Genomic DNA, 9459 nt, shown 5'->3' with positions numbered 1-9459 from the left:
CACAGTACATTTTCAAGCACTTACTATGTGCCAGTCACTGTGTATGCACTAGGAATACAATGATGAATAAGATACAATTTTTGCCTTTAAGGAGCTGCAGCTGAGTGAGGAGCTTATTGACTAAAGATTACTGAGATAAGTTAGACTGAATCACAATGAGAAGAGAAAACAGAACTCTCTAACTTGGGAGGCTATATCCTCCAAAAAAAATCACCCTTGAAACAGGCAAAGTGACCACAATAATTAATAAACTTATTTCCCCTGACCTCCCTGCCTCACCAGTGGTTTTCCATCTTCCCTCTTGCTTGAGAAGCTGCTCCTCCGAGAGCCACTGTAGCTTAGGAGCTCTGTAAATCACAGGGCATGAGCTCACCTGTTGGTAGAGGAGTCTGATAATGGAGTGGCTGCTGAGAGAGGCTAAAAGAGGCCCTTTCTGGCCAAGTAAGCTCCTGGGGCTTCCACTAAGCAATGACCTCAGGCTTTAACTCTGTCTTTTCTTGGAGGTGGGAAGGATAAGTGGCCTCCAGGGGTTAAGAGGCAGAATCTTAATCAGAAAGAAACTGAGCGTTGACAGCTCTGCTGGCTCCAAGCTCTCTCTAATCAGAGCTCAGGACACCTTCATGGGTCACTAACCTTGCCCCAGATGTCCTGCCCTAGATCATCGCCTGCACGTCAGTCACTCAGCATGCCAGGCCAAACCAGGAAGAAAACACCACCCGTATCTTCCACCTCCTCCAGGTCCCCCACCGTGCAGAAGGCTGGAGTAGGAAATTCAAATGCAAGTAGGCTTGGAAATTAGACAAACCATCATTAGGTAAAACATACATGCATATCAAACTTCATATTAAAAAATGTTTCCATATATAAAATTCCAACAATCAACTTCAGCCACAGAATATTCATCTGCATGAGACTGTGAAGCACACCTGGGAAAACTGTTTCTGCTCAGAGGTGAAGCATAGAAGGCAAACAGAGTCTCATCTAGAGTTATTCCTGCGTGGAGGGGCTGGGTGATAGCTCAAATAGCCTTTTATTATAATCCAGCATCTCTGTGTGAGCACAGCAGGCTGAGCTGGGAACAGACACTCTGCTAGGACTCACCTTCCACAGGAAGCAGGCAAGCGGAGGCCCAAAGTGAGTGAGCCCAAGCAGGCATCTCCAGAGCACAGGGTCAGTCTGTTGCCTATCACCTCACAGAATCTTCACTTGTCTCACTTGCCCATCTATTTCCTCCTGTTTTGGAAATGGGTAGAGAGTGAACAGAAAGAAGTATGGAATGCTAGTTCTAAAATTGTCGGAGAACCGGGTAGGGGAACAAGGTTAACTGAAGACCACGGTTAATAATGTTTCCCCTTAGTGTGAGCCTGGATGATCAAACTTCAAATAATCAAATGTGCTAAGGATAAATGGGGTCTGGGTCACATAGTTTGGCTCTTCACGGCAGAAGGGCAACATTACACAGAGGCTAGAAGAACAGGCTGAAGAGTCACAGTCCTGGATTCAAGTCTTGGTTCTGATCAGCCACCCATCAGCCATTTGCTTTGTAAATAATTTATCTCAGAGCTTGCCAAAGACAAACACGTTGTAGATGTGCCACAAATGCTGTCAATTGCAAATTTCCATATAATTATAAAATACTTAAAGCAATTTTTTTAACTATTCAACATTTTATAACAGTTGAAGTTATACCTGAACACTATTTGTATGGCTCCTTGTGAGATTTCTTGAATACAGTAATTGTTATTTTGCTGCGTACTAATTTATACCTAGTACCCATTGCCAGAGAGCAATGAGTGACTCCATCATGTATACCTTTCCTGATCCTCCACTGAATATCTTTGTCAAATTTTTAATATAGATGTACTGAATTTTTTACCTAACCCCTATAGATGCTCCAAATCCCCTCAAATTTACCCCAGAATGCCAAACAAATATTTTTCTGTTTGTGCCATCATGTGAAAAAGGCTGGAAAGCAGTGATTTAATCTCTGAATCAATTTCCTCACATGAAAAATGGGAATAATAATAGTACATATAGGGTACTGTGAGGATGAAATAAAATATATAAAGCACTTAGGATAGTGTCTGGAACACAGTAGATGAATAATAAATGCCAGTTATTATTTTTCCTTATCTTTAGAGATGGGGATAATAATACCATCTGCACATGGCCGACGTGAATATTACGCATGTGAGATAAAGCATGTTAAGGGCTCAGTACACTGTCTGGCACATAGTAGGAGGTCAGTAAATGCAAGGTCAGTAAGTCACTCGTGCTCTAATTATTCAAATGTACGTAACTTTTTATGTTAAATTGTAACTTTCCAGTGCAGTTCATATGTGTACAACTTTCTGGTTAGACTGTAAGCTCTTTAAACTGATTTCATTCTCTTCAGGACCTACTACAGTCCTAGAACCATAGAAGCTGCCCAAAACATGACTGGAGATTGATTCTGCAGAGCTGTAAGCCTTTACAAAGCAATTTTATGTCTACTCTTCTTACTTAATTTCTCAAAGCAACAACTAAGAGCTATCTATATTTTAAAGGTAAGAAAACTGAGGTCGAGACAAATTATGCAGCTTGCCTAAGATATCAGCAGGTTAGTTTCTGAGCTACAAGCAGAACCCAGGTCTGTTGACTCCAAGTAGAGTGTCCTTTTTACCAGATCCCATTACTGCACTGGGACTGCTGTATACAGCTGTACAGGGGAGTGCAATATTGTAGACACTGCAGATTTGTATACTTAAGTAATTTTCCTGGCAGATAGCGGTAAGAGTTTTGTTATACTAATAAGTATATTACAATAATTGTCTAAAGGAGTACCTTCGTCAAATTTGCACAATTAGGCACCTTATAGATTAGTGGAGGGCCTAATGTACTACTACCACAACTAGATTTTCCTCTCATGATTCAAACAATATTTTAGGATATTAAGCCCTTTGATTATCAATTTGAACCTAAAAGATACTTAGACCAGGGGTCAACAAACTTTTTGTATAAAAGATCAGACAGTAAATATTTTAGGCCTTGGGGGCCACACAATCAGTCTTTGTCACAACTACTAAACTTTGTTGTTGTAGCCTTTGAAAGCAGCCATAAACAATATGTAAATGAACAGGCAGGGCTGTGTTACAATAAAACTCTGCTTAACAAAAAAAGGGCCTTAGGCTATAGCTTGCCAATTACTGACTTACAGAACTCCGGCTATTTGAATTATTAGTGAGAATTTCTTGAAAGAGCATTACCTCAGTTAGATCGAACTTGTTGATCCTCAACAGGTGTGAAGCCAGAATCTGAAACTAGAGCTATCTGATTTCAAACCCCTTCTTCTGTAAATTGAACACATGTATGTTCTCATTCTTGGCGCGGTGACCCGCCAGTATGCAGTGATCAGTTGTGAGGTATGTTTGCAAACAATTTCCAGTGTTTATGGATATTACTTTAAAAATAATGGAATAGGTCAGAAGGGACTCACACTTGTTTTGAATTCTTGAATGGAAAGAACAATCAGATCTAGACCAGAGTGGGACGTCACCGCCACTCTTGGCTTCCAAGGAAACTCTGACTCCTCAGTTCTTTTGGCCTTTGTCTCTACAAATTCCTCTTCCCTTGGCTTAGATGAAAATAAAGCTGTGTTCTATGAAAGAAGCTTTAGAAGGAAACAAAGGTAGGAAAGAAAACAAACAAAAGAGGAGTTTCCAAATTTAAACAGGTAGATTTACGAAGCCTGTTATGTTATGTAATGTAAGAAATTAAGTTTCTTGATTGTAACTGAGATAAAGAAAAAGACCCAGTCAGCTGGTCTAGCAAACAGATAGGGCCTTGTTCCTCTTTGTTACCAGATTAAGCTGTCTACGCTTCTAACCCAGGCAGCTTCAGGTTGGCACCACTTATTTCCTGGATGGAATTTCAGTCTCTACAACGTGACCATAAATCCATGACCATTTTAGAAATTTAGGGCCGGAAGGAACTTGGAGGTTAACTTACACCTGCTGCATGCTTGAGGTTCCCTTTGGCATCCAATTCTGCTTGGACATCCCTTCAAGGACAGGGAACTGTCATCTAAATTAGCTTGTGTCATGATCAACAACACTATTAGGAAGTTCTTTCGTGTGTTGAGTTACACTTACTCTAATTGTTGCTGCTTCTGCATACTGCAGTCACATAAAACAACGCTACCTGCTTCTTCACATAGCAGCCTCACCAATATCTAAAGATGTTACCATGGAGTACCAAGCACAGGATTCAAGATGAGATTCAAGAATCCAATACTTTCCATCTGGAGACTTCTGTTTTGAGGGGTAGGGTAGAATGGGAGGGGGTGTCATAGCACTCTATTGGCAATACTGAGTTTATGCGCAACTAAATTCTCTAAGTCTTTAGTTACATCTCCAACAGGCTGAACTGAGACACAACTGACCTTGTGAATCTAAGAATAAACTATGTTTGTAAGCTGTACGGTATGTTAAGTGCTCTGGTATTCATTATCCAATGCAGTGACTCTAACCCCTGAGTACATGCTAGATTTACCCTTTCATGTCAATTTTTAAGCAACTTTTAGGGACCCTAATTCTCTCAAACAATATAATTTACTATTATCTCAGCTTTTAGTCACTAAAACTTTTGATTAACAATGCAAAAAGAATAGTGATAACAGCTCACATTTGTTGAGCTTTGTGCCAGGCACTAGGCTAAGAGATTTTCATATGTTAACTTATTTAACACTCACAAAAACCTTATGAAGTAGTTATGTCCTAGTATTATTTTCATTTAATTGATGGTTTAGTGAAGGTACAGAAAAGTTAAGTTACTTGCTCAAGGTCCCAGTGCCAATAGGTAGAGGACCCAGGATTTGAACCCAAGTAGATTGACAAGAGAACTCATCCTTTTAACTACTATATCATATGGTTCCCATCATTGTCCTTTTTCGAAGCATTAATAAACTATGTGAACAAGTCTGGATAGAGCTCTATGGCAAACCAGCAGAGACTTGAGTTAATCAAACCTTTTGAATGAACAGCTGATTCTTAATACAACTACCTATGCTCATGCAGCCTCAGCTGCTCTATCTTATCCACAATAACAGTTACCACCATGCTGAAATCCTAGAGACAGTATGCAGAGACACAGTGTTCCATGAGTGCTTAAAAGCCAGGCAGTCTGCATTTGTATCCTGGCTCTATCACCCTCTAACTTTATCACCACAGGCAAATTACTTAAGACTTCTGAGCTTCAGTTTCCCAGTCAATAAAATGATAGTACCAACCTTATTTTTATGGTGATTATAAGTTAACTCAGGTAAAGTATTTAGAAAAATTCCAGGTACATAGAAAGTGCTCAATAAATGTTAGCTATTACTGTAATGCTCTTTACTCTAAAGCCAGAAATATGATTAGTCTGGTATGTCTGGTTCTTACACAGTTATTACAGTTAACTTTTTAATAATCTAGTCTAAAACCTTACTTATAACTTATCAAATTTATCAGTCTGCATGTTGGTACTCTATCTTCTTCTTATTTTTAAAAATAGAAATATCTGCTCATTCAGCACCTCCTAGTTCACCATGCTTTCTTAAAGACTACCAAGAATCCTTATCTCTCTCGACACTGAGAACCACAGACTTGAAGTATACTCTGATATCTTGCCATTTGGATGTAATGGAGAAAAACAGCAGGAACTCCCTAAGGTGGCATCTCAGTTTATGGCCTGTAGAGTCATCACCAGTCTGTGAACCTGACTGTAAGAAATCAAGATTGGTGGTCAGGACAGTTGAAACAGAGCCACTTTTGATTCTCAAGGCCAAGTCTGAGAGGGGCCCAGGATATGAGCTATCACAGCACAGCTGTCATTTAGCACATTAAGTTACTTCTGAGCCCAGGATGAGAGCCAGCTGAGTAGACACTGCCCAAGAACTGGGACATATGCAGCATATGAACCTGAAAGCACTGCATTGCTGTTACCCATCTTACCAATCCTTTCCAGAGACAGAATCTTAAAGTTAGAGAAGAACTTTCTAGATCTAGTCCAGTGGTTGTAAACTAATGGACCATGGACCAAAAGTAGCCACAGATGTCTTATTTGCCCTGCTTAGTGTCTTATATATTTTTTGAATTAGCTGCCAGTATTTAAAAATTTGAAATTTTGCATAAAAATAGATTTGGCTCATCTTGAAAAACAAAGATCTGGCCACATTTTGTCCTTAGCACAATAATCAGCTGAGCCTGAGCAGCAGCTACCCAGTTTAGACATGTGGAACCCAAACAGACAACAACAGCTGCAAACTCTGATTAAATCTATACAATTCATTTCACAGGTGAAGAAAATTGAGCTCTAAAATGATCTGACCTGTCCACATTAAATGGCCAAGTCAAAATTGAAGGCCAGGCGTTCTCAACCCCAGTTCCGTGATTTTCAGTAAGTACTGTTGATCTTTCTTCTAGGGAATGTGAGGTACAGGGACTTACCGGCTTGTAGGACAATGACAAGGAAAAACAAAACTGAGAACTAGGTCTTCTGCCTTTGTACCCACTACCCTTCATTTCCTATGCTGGGCCAGAAAATTCTTAGGGGCTGCAATCCACTAGTGAAGTTAAGTCTAGCCAGAAACTCCAAGTCCCATCATTCCTCAGACTGCTGACTACACCCACAGTTCAAACTACCTGTGCTCTCTGTACAAAGCACTGCACATTCCCAGCCTCTACCAGATGCTCTCATGCCCAGCTGGGTTATGAACAAACATGCTGCTTTCCCTTTGTTAATGGCCTTTTCTCTACCCACACAGGTAGTTAGGGAACAATGGCCTCCACGGGACACTGATGCTGGAGGAGAGGTTACAGTTACAGATGACAGGAGGTCAGTAGGAGCTCTGAACTCTCTTCCTGGCTCTCTTCCCAAAACACCAAATGGCTATGCCATGGCCTTCAATACATCGCTTTTAAAAAAAAGGGCAGGTTCTGTCCTGATTGACAAAGGAGGCCCTAGCCGCATTCCCCTTGAGTATAAAGACACGGATTTGTGAGAATCTTTGAAATCTTTAGCTTAAAAGGCCCCAAATACATAGTATCATAGCATCATTATACCTCAGAGACAGGAATATATTACCTAAAACTGTCCAAGGGGATATCTAGTTTCCTTTTTATCTTGGAGATGCCAATGACAAAACTATAGTCTGTGTAAGTAATTAGGAAAGGAACTGCAGGAGGAATGGAATAGTTAACAAAGGAAGGATTCACAAGAGATCATTTTCTGTAGAAATACAAAATCAAGATTGTCTTATTTAAGAATAAGGAGAGAGTGAAGCCACCATTAAAATCCAAAAGGAGCGGTTTCAGACAGCTTCCAGGTTGGTGAAGCAGAATGCCTCCATGTGCCACTGTGCTGGGCTCCAAACTCCAAGAGGACTGAAGTTTCTTTGTTCTCGACCTCACCCTATGAATCTCTTCATCTGGCTGTTGGTTCCTGTGCTTTAATACCCTTGGTAGTAAACCACTCATCTGCTGTGTGGCTGACAGGGTCTTGGTACTTCAGCCTGGTGTCAGGTCTGAGCCTCTGAAGTGGGAGAGCCGAGTTAAGGACATCGGACCACCAAAGACCTCCAGGCCCCATGTAATATCAATCAGCGAGAGCTCTCCCAGAGATCTCCATCTCAATGCTAAGACCCAGCTACACCCAACGGCCAGCAAGTTCCAGTGCTGGACGTCCCATGTCAAACAACTAACATGACAGGAACACAACCCCACCCATTAGCAGAGAGGCTGCCTAAAATCATACTGAGTTCACAGACACCCCAAACACACCACTGGACGCGGCCCTCCCCACAAGAAAGACAAGATCCAGCCCCACACACCAGAACACAGGCACCAGTCCCCTCCACAAGGAAGCCTACACAAGCCACTGAACCAAACTTACCCACTGGGGGCAGACATCAAAAACAATGGGAACTACGAACCTGCAGCCTGCGAAAAGGAGACCCCAAACACAGTAAGTTAAGCAAAATGGGAAGACAGAGAAATATGCAGCAGATGAAGGAGCAAGGTATAAACCCAACCAGACCAAACAAATGAAGAGGAAGTAGGCAGTCTACCTGAAAGAATAACTGAGGCAGAAGAACAGATAAGTGACCTGGAAGATAAAATAGTGGAAATAACTACCACAAAGCAGAAAAAAGAAAAAAGAATGAAAAGAATTGAGGACAGTCTCAGAGATCTCTGGGACAACAGTAAACGCACAAACATTTGAATTATAGGGGTTCCAGAAGAAGAAGAGAAAAACAAAGGGTCTAAGAAAATATTTGAAGAGACTATAATTGAAAAAGTCCCTAACATGGGAAAGGAAATGGTCAATCAAGTCCAGGAAGCACAGAGAGTCCCATACAGGATAAATCCAAGGAGAAACATGCCAAGACACATATTAATCAAACTATCAAAACTTAAATACAAAATATTAAAAGCAGCAAGGGAAAAGCAACAAATAACATACAAGGGAATCCCCAAAAGGTTAACAGCTGATCTTTCAGCAGAAACTGCAAGCCAGAAGGGAGTGATAGAACATATTTAAAGTGGTGAAAGGGAAAAACCTACAACCAAGATTACCCTACTCAGCAAGGATCTCATTCAGATTCAACAGAGAAATCAAAAGCTTTACAGACAAGCAAAAGTTAAGAGAATTCAGCACCACCAAACCAGCTTTACAACAAATGCTAAAGGAACTTCTCTAGGCAGGAAACACAAATGAAGGAAAAGACTTGCAAAAACAAACCCAAAACAAGAAAATGGTAATAGTAACATACATATCAATAGTTACCTTAAGTGTAAGTGGATTAAATGCCACAAACAAAAGACACAGCAAGAGACCCACTTCAGACCTAGGGACACATACAGACTGAAAGTGAGGGGATGCAAAAAGATATTCCACACAAATGGAAATCAAAAGACGGCTGGAGTAGCAATTCTCATATCAGACAAAATAGACTTTACAATAAAGACTATTACAAGAGACAAAGAAGGACACTACATAATGATCAAGGGATCAGTCCAAGAAGAAGATATAACAACTGTAAATATTTATGCACCCAACATAGGAGCACCTCAATACATAAGGCAAATACTAACAGCCATAAAAGGGGAAATCGACAGTAACACAATAGTAGGGGACTTTAACACCCCACGTTCACCAATGGACAGATCATCCAAAATGAAAATAAATAAGGAAACACAAGCTTTAAATGACACACTAAACAAGATGGACTTAATTGATATTTATAGGACATTCCATCCAAAAACAACAGAATACACTTTCTTCTCAAGTGCTCATGGAACATTCTCCAGCATAGAAATAAATAAAGGAAACAACAGTAAAGATCAGTCAAACTAAAAGCTGGTTCTTTGAGAAGATAAACAAAATTGATAAACCTTTAGCCAGACTCATCAAGAAAAAAAGGGAGAAGACTCAAATCAACAG

Source organism: Physeter macrocephalus, chromosome 11 (genome assembly GCF_002837175.3).
Source record: "Physeter macrocephalus isolate SW-GA chromosome 11, ASM283717v5, whole genome shotgun sequence".
NCBI classification, from domain to species: Eukaryota; Metazoa; Chordata; class Mammalia; order Artiodactyla; family Physeteridae; genus Physeter; species Physeter macrocephalus.
Note: the sequence above shows the minus strand (reverse complement) of the source record.